A 13,146-nucleotide genomic window follows, 5' to 3' on the forward strand; every position below is an offset into this window, starting at 1 on the left:
AGACAGGGATTCATGTCTGTCTTATTCACGATTACATTTTCAGGGCCTGGGCACGGCGCCTGACTCAGGATAGAGCCCCATCACTATTAACCGGTGTGCTCCCCAGTTCTCTCACACATCAAATAGGGACAGTCACAGCACCCTAACAGATTGTAAGGACAAGACGAGTCAGTGCAAGCGTAGTGTTTACAGCAGTGTCTGGCACATAGTCATGGCTCAGAGTTGACTTAATGACCTCATTAACGTGTGGAAGAAAGGATTCCTTCTCTCTGTGATTTTGCAGCAGTGGCCCTTGGCTTTCCCCCCTTCTCTTCAAATCAAAGCTGTGTTTACTTGGTGCTGACAAGTCAGGCTATCGATTAAGAAACGTGACCACTGTGGTTGGAAGAAATTGACGCCTTTTACAGCGAGCTGTTGGATTAGCACCTTGAGGGAGTGGAGAGAAAGACAGACACCGAGACACAAAAGGGTAGAGCGAATAAAGCCTGGTATATTCCAAAGTTCAGGCCAACGAACGCTGGAGACGAAACCTAATATGGGATTGTGCTGTTGCACGCCGTGGGAGAATGGAACTGTGTGTTATAACTCACGCTTGGCTAAAGCCACTTAGAGGTAAGTTGGAGGTTATAGGGACAGAGAGTCACCACGTGTTGGGAGGCGTCGGGGGAAAGGGGTTCATTCATTCATTCACTCAACACAATATTTATTGAACAGCTGCGATGTGTCGTGCAAAGAGGGATCCGGCAGGGGAAACAGCGAGCGCCCGCCTTGTCTGAAACGATCGGGTGGTTCTAAGGGACCCCACAATCATTTTTCCCTAGTTGCCTTGCAACCAAGGAGATGCCACTCCACATCTCAGATCCCACGTGACATAGCTCGTGACTAATATTACCGCTACTAACTATCATTTTCCAGTATTTCCTCTGTACTAGGTGCTACGTTGACACCCCTTTACCATGGTGGAGACCATTTGCTAGGCATCTCTCCAGCATTCGTTTCCTTTTTCTTTACAAACAGAACAAAAACAAAAACAAACCTCCCTTTTATTCAGGGTCACACCAAAGAGCCCGTATCCCCAAATAAAACTGGCACCAATCTTTATGATTAGCACCCAACCACACATCCCAATGAGCACAGTGAGGTAGGGATTAATATCATCCCCATCTCACAGGTGAGCAAACCAAGGGTCAGAGAGTTTAAATGATTTGCCAAAGGCCATAGGGCTTCTAGCTGGTGGTAGCTTGGTTCCAGAACCCACGCTTTTTATTCTTTCGGTGTATTCTCAGGCACACAGAAAGCACATGTACACCTCTCCCATTTAACCCTCCCAGGAGCCTCGGCAGGGAGTGTAATGGGTAAGATCTTCAAATATCTGGGGACATATGTTCCCTAATCAGCCAGCTGGCTTCCTTCCTTGAACCACCTTCCTCCCCACTCCTAAAGCTAATCCCTTCCAGGGCAGTGGAGTGAAGAGCCTAGAAGAAGAGGGAGAGAGGGAGAGAGAGAGAGAGAGAGAGAGAGAGGTGGGGAAGCAGTCAGCTGGGTCTGGATGCCCATCTAGGCAGGACTCCTAGGAGAAGATTGTTAGGGTGTGGGAAAAGCCAAAGGCAGAGACGATTTTGCATCATTTCCCATATGGGATTCTACGAAGAGACATTCAAATAAAATCAGTACACAACGCGGTTAGGCAGAGGGAGGGCTTGAATTTCGCATCCGGAAGGTTCCATGTGCCCTGTGGATGGATAGAGAAAACAGCTGATGGTGTTGATGGGTGGCATTAATGGGAGTTGCTCTGGGAACGGTGAAGTGGCCACAGGGTGACCAGAGACGACCATGGGCAAAGTGGGTGTGGCAGCCAGACCACAGGGGGAAACTGGGCACCGGAAAGAGCTGAGGTAGGGCTGGTCAGCTGGGAGGCACCCTGAGTGGACCGAGTGAACCGCCAGCTGTCTAGCTGTCCGCCAGTTGTAGACCCAGCAAGTGCGACCTGCTGGGACACGAGCAGGACAACAGGAGTAACAGAGGCCACCTCCCAGGATTATGAGGGTACAGCAGGAGCTGTGAGGGCGTGTGACAGAGGTCAGACGCTAGACACGGGACTTCGGACCTCACCCTTTCTTCCATCCTGCCGTCTTGCCACAGCCGCTGCCGTGAGCAATGCCTAGAGCCGTGGGGACCTGGGTGGTGACTCAGGGACAGGAAAGAGACAAACAGGCCTCATTTTAATGCTTGTCCACAACCTGGACCTGGTTTTTTAAGGTGAGCCTCGCCTAACCAGCAGTCGGTGTTTATTGATACGTAGTAAGTCAATGACCAAATGAATAAGTGATGAAGGCCTTTCCCAGGGACTTTGGGAGTCATGGAAACCTTTCCGGCAATACCCTCCTGTGAGAGGATGAAGACGTGTGTATTACAGGAGGGAGGAAACAGTTGCCTGCAGATTTCTTTTTTTAGCCCAGCACCGAGGGGATTCTAAGAGGGGACAGCCAGAGTTGGAGCACAGACGAAGGGCCACCAACTGGTGTCATGTGAGGCTCTGGCCTGCTTTTGGCAGGATCACCAAAACAGCAGAAGGGAGTCACTCTTCAGGCTCCGTTCAGATGTCACCTCCTCCCGGAAGCCTTCCCGGATAGCCGCCCGCCAGGTTGACATGCCTACTCTGTGCTTCTCTCTACGGACCCCTTACCTAGAACAGTCTGCTCATCGCGGTTCTCCCTTGAAGGTGAGTGCTGAGAGCCAAGGTGGTGTCCCATTTGAGTTTCCCGTGGCCCGAACACTGGGTCTGGCCCCCGGTGGGCATGCGAGAAATAAGAGGAGCGGTTCACTGAGCGCTCCCCAAGTCCCAGGCTCTGCGCCAAGCGCTTTAGCTACCAGTGCCTTCCACCGGCTCAGTAAGCTCGGGAGCCGGGGTGGCCTGATGATGCCACGGTACAGGTAAGAAAGCTGACGCCAAGAGCCGCTAAGAAGCTTTCTCTCTCTCTCTCTCTCTCTCTCTTTTTTTCAATTTCTGCATCCTTCTCTTCCAGAGCGCCTGGCCTAAATTCTTGAGGTTTGGGAACAGCACGGAAGCTCAGGGCGACGGGGCGGTCCGCCTGGGTGGTGGCTGGCCGGGTGGGTGGGGACGAAGACGGAACAATGGAGAGCCGGCACATGGTAGCAATTGGCCTCTGTGCCTAGACCACCCGAGGAGCCGGGCCCCGTGGCCTCGGAGCAGGGAGCGTGAAGGGCGCCCGCTGTCGGTGCCGTCTGCGAACGGATTTGGAACCGACGGGCGCAAGGCAGCCGGTGGCGGTAGGCGCCTGAAAGCTTCTGGCGGAAGGAATCGGGCACAAAAAGCAGCGACCTCAAAACCCCAGCCACACATCTGGACGTGTGCAGAGGGGAGCGGACGGGGGATGCTGACGGTGACGTCTAAATACCAGCCCGAAGGCCCAACTGGGAAGAAGATTCCGCCCCCCCCCCCCCCCCCCCCGCCGCGCCTCCCACTTTAGAGATGAATAAAATAGAGCCCCGGTTCTGCTGTTCCGGGCGGAGCTGCCCCCCACCCCCACCCCCCATCTCAGGACAGACTCTTGAATTCCCCCGGGGAGGGCTTTCCTTTGTGGCCTTTCCTGCCCACGCTCTGGGCTACCCGTAAAGCTGACCCTGTCCACGGCCAGCGGGCCTCAAGAGCTGGGAGACTCACGGGGGCAAACAACTTGACAAAAACAATCTGTCCCATAAACAAAGTCGGTGGAAAGCGTCCAGCCCCACACAATGGAGCTAATCTTCTGGGCACACATTTCCCGTCCGGGGTATTAGCGTAGACACCGCTTCCTCCTAGGTGGAGGTACGCCACTTGGCCCGCCGATCCAACAATAATAATGCTCTGTAGATCCCCAGCTCCCCCCCCCCCCCCCCCCCCCCCCCCGTCCGAGGCATGGTGGGCAGGAATTCAGAGGCAGGGAGCTGAGCCTTCCCCCTTCTTTCTTTTCTTAAAGAAGCCCTGTGGGTTTGGAGGCAGGGTCACATCTGGAAAGAACAGGGGTGCACAGAGCATCTAACCCCGGGTCGTGATTCCGCGCCACCCCTGCCCGGCCCTGAGCTTTGGGGCAAGTGATTTAATCTCCTAGGACTGTAATTTCCCCATTGTTCAAGGGGGATGGTGTAAAGATGCCCAAACTCACTCGTACTCAGGGGGACGTAAAATTAAAATATCGAATGGCCACTATCAAAAAAAAAAAACCCACAGAAAATAACTCATGTCGGCAAGGATGTGGTCGTACACCCTTGGAAGCGGTGTAAGATGATGCAGCTGGAGAATAGTATGACGGTTCCTTGGAAATTAAAAACAAAATTACCACGTGGCCCAGCAATCCCGCTTCTAGGTCCATACCCAGAAGAATGCTGTGCTCCCAGCAACATTGTTCAGAATAGCCAAGAAATGGAAGCGACCCAAATATCCATCTATGAATGCACTGATAAGGAAAATGTGGTCTATCCATTCCACGGACTATGCTTCAGCCTCAGAAATGAGGGAGATCATGTCACCCTGCTACAACGCGGATGACCCCTGAGGACATTGCGCTAAGTGAAACGAGCCGGGCATAAAAAGACAAAATGGTATGTTTCCACCCATACGTGTTGTCTAAAGTAGTCAAATTCATAGGAACGCAAGGTCGAACGCTGGTTGCCAGGGGCGGCGGGGAGGAGGGGTGGGGGGTTCTTGTTCAGTGGGTACAGAGCTTCCGTTTTGCGAGACGAAAAAGTTCTGGGGAGCTGCTGGACAACAACCTGTATGTACTTGACGTGACATAGCTGCACGCTTAAAAATGGTCAAGATGGTCAGTCGTATGTGATCTGGTTTTTACCACAGTTTAAAAAAAAATCAGAATATCGAGATACCATTTCTCTACCTAAAAGTTGTCTCAACTCAAAGTTTTGGGCAACATCAAGAGTTAGTCATAGTGTGGAGAAACGGAAACATTTCTATGACGTGGGGGGAGGGCAAATTAGGATAACTACTGTTCTTTTTAAAAAATTTTAATGTTTATTTATTTTTGAGAGAGAGAGAGAGAGAGAGAGAGAGAGAGAGAGAGGAGGGCCAGAGAGAAAGGGAGACACAGAATCCAAAGCAGGCTCTAGGCTCTGAGCTGTCAGCCCAGAGCCCGACGCGGGGCTCGAGCTCATGAACCGTGAGATCATGACCTGAGCCGAAGTCGGACGCTTAACCGACTGAACCACTCAGGCTCCCCTCATCATCTATCCTAAGACATGTACAAGGATGTTTCAGTCATCGGTGTTATAAATGCAAAAAATTAGAAAGAATCGAAATGGCCATTAGTAGGGGAATGGATCCATAAAAATGGCAAATGTTTATAATTTAAGAGAAAGAATCAGCTTGAACACAGATTGATCTCAAAAATGTATTATTGAGCAGGGAAGAAAGCAGATTAGATATTTATATATAGCATATCACTTGTATATATGTGCATATATAATTAAAAGAACACAAAATACTAGTATATGTTTTTGCGTATACAAATATAGACAAGGTAACCAAAAAATAGTTAATCACTAAATAAAACTCTTATTACCTCCTCCCGTGTCAATCTCTGAACTGGCCCCCAGTGATCCCTACCTGTTGGATTCATTCCCTTGTGGGGTTCCCTCCCGCAGTAAATGGGGCTGACCTGTGCTCTATTCATCCCATAGTCCCCAGTAGAACACTGTGGAAATGACACTTTAGGACTTCTAAGACTAGGATATAAAAGACATTGTGGTTTCCTTCTTGCTCTCTTGTTTTCTCCAATTGCTCATTCTGGAAGAAGCCAGCCACCATATTGTGAGGACACTCAAGCCGTGTGACAAGGAACTAACAGCACCCTCTGACAGCCAGCACCGGCTCGATCCACCTTTGATATACCTACCTACTCCCAGTCAAGCCTTTAGGTGACTGATTGCACCTCTTGAGAAACCTTAAACCCGAACCACCCAACTAAGTTGCTTCTGAATTCCCGACCCATGGGAACTGTGATATAATAAATATGAAGGGTTTTAAGCCACTAGATTTGAGGGTAATAGGTAACTAATGCAGTTATAGTTGTCTCCTTAATGCTCTGGGCCTGCGGTCTGTTCTCCTCTTGCTCGGCAGGTGTCAGAAAGGTAACATCAGAAAGTCACATTAGTACTGAACCAAAACTTTTGTTCTTCAAGTAATCAGAAGGACTGGTTGCTCTTCAAGGCTTATTTCTGCATTTGATGTAAAGTCAATTCCACTAGAAGCAAGAACCCATACGGTGAGAAGCACTGAACTGGCCAGTTGTGGGCTCGGCTGGGTCCCCCACCCCTCAAATTCATATGTTGAAGTCCTCATCCTCACTTCCTCAGAATGGGACTGTATTTGAACCCAGGGCCTTTAAAGAGGTCATTAAGTTGACATGAGTTCATTAGGGTGAACCCTCATTCAATAGGACTGGTATCCTTATAAGAAGGTGAGGACACAGACACACACACAGAGGGACAGCCATGTGCAGACACAGGGAGAAGTCGACCATCCACAAGCCAAGGAGAGCGCTCTCACCAGACCCAGCCATGCTGGCAACTTGAGCTTGGACTTTGAGCCTCCACAACTGTGACAGAATAAATCTGTGTTGCTTAAACCACCCATCTGTGGTGTTTCGTTTTGGTTCTCCCAGCAACCTAACACATAGTCTAACACACTTGCTTTACAAATTATGGCCTTACATCCAAAGGGCAGAAGTGACTTGGCCAAGGTCACAGAGAGGAGACAGAGCAGAACAGCAATGAAAGCCCCTCTCTCCTCACTGGAGTCCAGTGGTTCTTCCAATAAGTGAGGCCAAGCCCCCCCAGTGGAGAAGAATTCTCAGAAAATGCTTACAGATGACATTTGAGTTCCTTGTTCCTTGTTCAAGATGGCGAGTGAGTGGCCTCTGCTCACAGCCCCATCACTTTCTCTGCCTCAGGCATTGAAATTTTTTCAAGTATTTAAAAAATATGTTTATTTATATTTGAGAGAGAGAGAGAGAGACAGCAAGCACAAGCAGAGAAGGGACAGGGGCGGCGGGGGGGAGGGAACACAGAATCCGAAGCAGGCTCCAGGCTCGGAGCTGTCCGTGCAGAAACTGAAAAGGGGCTCGAACCCACGAACTGTGAGATCATGACCTGAGCCAAAGTCGGACGCTTAACTGAGTGAACCACTCAGGCACCCCAACACACTGCCATTTTTAAGAACCAGCCCAGGTTTGATTTCCTCCTTCCAGGTTCACCTCCCATTAGAAAAGCAGTCATCAGGGAATTATGCTACTTTCTAGGAAGCAAAGACAGCAAAGCCTTCAGAGCATCCAACATGGAAGTGATGGCCAGAAGCCCATGAACTTTCATGGCTCACAAAAGTACATAAAGGGTAAAAAAAAAAAAAAAAAAAAAAAATCTTTCCTCTATGTAAAGAGACACTCTTGGTGGAAGACAGCCCTCCTTCTGATGAAAATCTGTCTCTGCGCGTGTAATTCCAAAAGCCACCGGTCAACTCCATCTGGGTGTTTCCTCAACAACTAAATCTTGACAAGCCCCAAATGGAATCAGCTTCCCTCAAACATCTCCACCTACCATAGCTCAGACTTCATTTAATGAAATTGCCATAACAATAACAGTGATCTACCTCGCGATGAGTGCCAGGAAGACGCCAGGTCCTTTACCCAAATTGTCAGTCACTCAAAAGTCAATCACGCAGAGTGGGGCTTATCGCTGTGCTTCTCCAGATGAGGATGCCCAGGCTTTCGACGACGACGTGGTCACACATCTTGTAAGTGGCAGAGCTGGGACACAGACCCACGTCTGCCCGACTCCAAGGCAAACTGGCGACCCACATCTGGTCCGCAGATGGGGTTTCTCTGACCGCAGGAGTGGGTTTTAGTTGCTTTTTGTTTTTAAGCCTAATTAGTTGCTAACGTTAAAAAGCCAGGACATTTCACATAAAAAGCCAGGTTTCTAGAATTTCCAGAAAACACACAAAAAGGGATAATCTGACATAACACTGAGAGGATCATCAACTTCTCTGGACCTAGTAGGGATCATAAAAAGGGCACAGCTGCTACTCAGCTCTAGAGAGTGTTTGGCGGTGGGGTGGGGGCTGGCCCAAAGCGTCACGATGGTGGTAATGGCTAGGGTTCAATGTACACTTTTCATGGGCCAGGGGAGTGTTCCGAGGCCAGACTCCAAAACACAAGGCCTGTGAAACCCTGGGTGAGGACAGATTTAGGTAGTCCGGGTACTGGTTACTCAGGGATCGGTCCGTGTCCCCCGCAAGATGGTGAGAAGAGCCTCCCAGAGTCACCCCATCTCTGTCTCCCCAGAAGCTTCCAGTACATGTTTGCTGGGTCACACTGAATAACAATTAGTGACGATGGCAAGGTTCGTTCAGAGCCTGGTTGTCTCTCCTCTCCCTGGTAGGAGAAGAAAAGAATCCGGGCGAAAATAAACGAACACATACACACACCCTTTGAGCCCACACTTCCACCCAGGGGCATTTATGCAAAAGATATATTCACAGGCGAGCAGGGATCACACATGTCTAGGGAAATTCACAGCAGCATAATAATAGCAAAAAAAATTGGATACCGATCAGATACAGTTGGGTCCATGAGTCAGATAGACACGTATGTGGGAGACTGTGACACAGAGCACAGGCCAGGTCCCATTCTGCCCCCAGACGTGTTCTGTGGCCTCAGGCAAGTCACCCTGGAGCCAGGGAAATGTGAAAGGGGTAATACCTACGCCACTGAGTCCCTGAGGGTTTATACACGATCAACACTTAGAAGAGTACCCGGCATACATTTTTGGAAGCACGATCTAAGTGTGTTAGTAATAGTAGGAGTAATAACAGCAGCGGTACTTGGGGAGGGGTCTGCCACCTGCAGACCGTGTCCCCCACTGTCACACAACGCCTCTGAACCTCAGCCTCCTGGTTTATGGGACGAGGACAATCACGCGGGCTCAGGGAGGGGCACATTCTAATGCACTCTCCACAAGGTCACGTTCAGGGCGGGTACAGTAGTTTAGGGTGTGCCTGAGCATGGCTTGGTGGCTTCGACTCCTGCTAGGTTTGGGGGCACACATCTGGAGGGCAGCCACCCCGGAAGTGAAATCTCCAAAGAGTCAAGGCCGGGTACTTCCTGACTGTAGGAAAGCATGCCCTTCCGGGACCCAAAGGCAAGGTCGACCCAGCGGGGAAACTGCGGTGTTTTAGCACTCAGGCTTTGCCTTTCCTAGGGCTCCCACCACCAGCTGGGGTGACTCAAATGTCAGAAATTTACTGTCTCTCCATTCCGGAGGCTGTAAGTCCAAGATCAAAATGTCAGCAGGGTTGGTAACTTGTGAGGCTGGAAAGGAGGATCTGTTCCATGCCTGTCTCCCAGCTTCGGGGAGCCTTGGGCATCCCTTGGTGTATTCTCTCTGTGTCTTCACATCATCTTCCCTCTGTAGGTGACTGTCTCCGGGCCCAGTGTTGTTGTTTTTATAAGGACGCCGGTCTTACCGGATTCAGGACCCCTCTAATCAAGTACAACTGCACCTTAACTTGATCGTTCGCAAAGACTCTGTTTCCAAATAAGTCACATCCACAGGCACTGAGGTCCTCAACATCTCTGGGGGGAGGAGGACACAGTTCAGGCCATAACTGGCCTGTGTCAGTGAGTGGGAAGGAGGGCCCTACTGTCCCAGGCCCACCGCCCCCCTCCCCCAGTTGCCGATCTCCCCCACCCCTCATTTTTGCCCTTACTTCACATTCTCTATCCAGAAAACAAACTTACATACTTCCTGTACGTTCAACTTAAATAATGATACTCATTTCAGGATGGCTCTGATAACGCCAGCTACTTTTCTAGTACATGTTAAAACATATACATTAAAATGATAAATGTTGTTCCACGCACCAAGGTTTGGGAAACGCTGACCTCATTTAGTCCCAGACTTTTTTCTTTTTCTTTCCCCTGCCTCGATATGATTGAAGAGAGGCCCAGGGCTACATGAGACTTGCCCCGTCCTGCAGGTGCCCTGGATATCCCTCCCCCGATGTCTCTTCCCATCGGAGGCTTACCCTTGGGTCTGTCCTCACAAGATGGTCCCCTGTTCTCTGGATGTTTCTTTTAAATAACTTTTTTTTTTAGCACAGCGTGACGTGACCTTAGATAATCAGCTCTAATCTCCAGGGACATGCTTACGGGGTCTCCTGCCCACGCTAGGGTGTGGTTCCTAAAAGCACAGAGCCCGGCCCCAGACTGCCTGATGTGGCTGTCCCCCTCCCCTCTGAAGAGCGAGGTTCAACTAGCACCTGCCTGCTGGGAAGAGGAAGGAAGTTAATGCGTGCAGACCATCTACACGGTGTCTGGCACACAGAGAGCAGTTGGGGTCAACTTAAAACAATATCCCCCCCACCCCTGCCACTTTCATTGTCTGCTGAGTTCCAGCCCAGGCACCTCGAATGCCTTCTTTCATCCTTAAAGCAGTTCGAGAAGGCTCATATGATGATTCCATTTCACAGATGATAAAATGGAGGCGTAGGACGGCGGTCTCCGTACCTTTCCCTCCTGCAGCAAATCAGTAACGGGACCAGGGGCTGAACCCGATTCCGTCTTACTCTGTAGCAATGTGGTGAGGGCGGAGAGGAGGTGAGCACTAGCTGGGAGCCAGGAGACCAGGTCTGGGGAGACTTTGGGTTCCTGCCTCTGCAGGGAGGTCACCAACCCTCCATGGACCTCCATTTCCTCATCAGGAAATAAAGGCTTTGGATTGATTGCTTTCTGAGACTCCTGCTGACTCTGAGACCTGTCGCTTCTGTGACAACCCAGCTGGGCCAGAGGGGGAGTCAGCAGGAGCCAGCCCTCCAGGGCACTGAGCTCCCCTCCTCCCTGTGCGCCCTGAGGCCACTGGTGGCTGATCCCAGACAGGCTTTCACCCTGTGCCCTCCCCTCTCCATGCCCAGGCACCTACTCCACGAAGCTCAGGGCATCTGAGGACGTGGAGGATGTTATCTGGCCCAGAACGCTGGGGCCCAGTTTCCAGGGATTGAGTCAGGTGAGGCGGCAGGTAACCCAGATAACCGCTCTCCGCGCGGTCCCCAGAGGAGGCTGCGTGGTCCCCAGAGGAGGCTGCGTGGTCCCCAGAGGAGGCTGCCCGTGAGACCCGCTGCACCCAGGGAACCGCACACGGGGGCAGCTGCCTCGGCTCCACTTTGACGGCGGGACTCTGATTCCTCACGACAGCCACAGGGATAGATAGAGGAGGGGGCAGTTCAAGCAGCCCCTTAGAGCTGCAAATTCCACAACGCCATTCCCCACATGCGCGGTGAAGATCACGATTTCGTCTCCCTGCCATTCAGGGTGCACCCACCAGGTGTGGGGCAGGGTGCTAACGGCTTTCCACGCAGTGCTTTTTCCTTTTAAAATGTCTAATACTCACGCAGCCCTGAGTCAGTAGTCTTGGGCCCCACTCTGGCATGGGAAAACCAAGATTCTAAGACCTTACAGATGGTGCCCGAGGGTTAGAAAGGGCAGACCTGGGATTCGAACCCCAGGTGCATACCATCTTGCCACCCTGATCAAAGGCCTTACCACACCCCTGCCTCCCTGGCTGCCCTTTCAAGGCTTCCACACCCCCTTGAGATTGCCCTGGGTGCTTGCTTTAACTTACCCTCAGCTGGATACAAAGGAAAATTCAGGCAAGTGGATCAGTGGGAAGAACGAACCCACCCGGAAGGGTGGGCCCAACCCCTTCCATTGGTGCCCGATGCCGTCACAAAGAGGAAGGTGAAAGGCGTGGGGTTCCCTGACTATAATGAACTGTCTAGCCCTAAGCCCTTGGCCTGAATAATCTCAAAACCCACACAAGAGTCCAGTAAGCAGGGGTGGCGGTGGGGGGGGTGTCATTCCCATTTTACAGCTGGAAACACTGAGGTGTCTTGTCTCAAGATTATACACCTAGGAAGCCACAGCGGGGATTGAAACCCAGGCCTAAGAGGTTCAAAGGAAGAGAGTAAAATTCAGAGAGCTGTAGGCAGGCAGTTCAAAGCAGCTCAGAGCCCAAGTTCGTGCCAGGACAAGGGGCTCCTCCTCCCCAGGGCCATCTGCCCAACCAAATGGCCAGAAGGGAGTCCTGACAAGACTATGTCCCCTGCCAGGCCTGGGCCAGCACTGCTGCCCTCGGCCCACCTGCTTGCTGCTTTTCCAAGAATCCACGGCTCTGTCACTCAGTGTCACAGACATCCATTCCCCAGCTCCAGGAAACCCAAGCCTCCCTACACCTGCCTAGCCCTGATCCTAGGACACCAGGCTGGGGGAGGGGTAGCAAGGAGTACAAAGACCCACAGAGTCAGACGAGGACAGACATTGCACTATGTGTGTTCACTTATTCCCTGGTCACTTGTTTGCTAGGCACTTTGCTATGCACTACTGTAAGTCCTGGGAAAATCAGAGCGTACAAGTTGGGATGGCTCCAGAAAGATACGTCATCCTTTTTACGACCGTATACGGCTCTGTCGCCATCTCCAACTCTTACGAGTAAGCCCCCCTTTAAAGTTTGCTTTTTTTAAACCTTTTTATTCTGAAATAACTTTAGACTCACAAGAAGTTGCAAAATTAGTACAGAGTCCTTATGTACCTTCACTGGACTTTCCCCAGGGATAACATCTCGCGTAACCACATACATTTTCAAGACTTGGAAACTGACAATGATACAATCGAATTCATTACACTGTACCACTTATTCAGAGTTCGGCAGTTTTTACCCGCGCTCCTTTTTATTATTATTATTTCCAGCGTACAAATTTCAGCAAAGGTTTGGATTTGTGTGACTGCCATCACAATCGGGACACAGGATTGCTCTATCACCACAAAGAAACTCCCTCACGTTACCCCTTTATAGTTACATCCACACCTCCCCAAACCCCTGGTAACCACCGATCTGTTCTCTATCTCTATAATGTTGTTATTTCAAGATACTCGTACACGGAAGCATACAGCATGTAACCTTTTGAGACTGGGTTGCTGTTGTAATTTTTATTCAACATAACACCCTTGAGATCCATCTAAGGTGTTGGATCTATCAATACTTCATTCCTCTTTGCGGCTGAGAAGTAGTTGGTTTATCCAT

At 50.7% G+C, this 13,146-nt stretch overlaps 1 long non-coding RNA gene across 2 annotated transcripts; it reads left to right on the forward strand.

Annotated features, from left to right (window-relative positions):
- Nucleotides 1-1,149: 1,149 nt before the first annotated feature.
- Nucleotides 1,150-7,052, forward strand: LOC132689097 (uncharacterized). Of its 2 annotated transcripts, none has more exons than XR_009614856.2 (3): nt 1,150-2,722; nt 4,353-4,602; nt 5,808-7,052. It is a non-coding gene; the product is annotated as an uncharacterized LOC132689097 (long non-coding RNA). The 2 variants fall into 2 exon arrangements; XR_009614854.2 differs by having other exon boundaries at nt 6,134-7,052.
- Nucleotides 7,053-13,146: the final 6,094 nt, after the last annotated feature.

This window comes from Panthera onca, chromosome E3, assembly GCF_046562875.1.
Source record: "Panthera onca isolate mPanOnc1 chromosome E3, mPanOnc1 haplotype 2, whole genome shotgun sequence".
NCBI lineage: Eukaryota > Metazoa > Chordata > Mammalia > Carnivora > Felidae > Panthera > Panthera onca.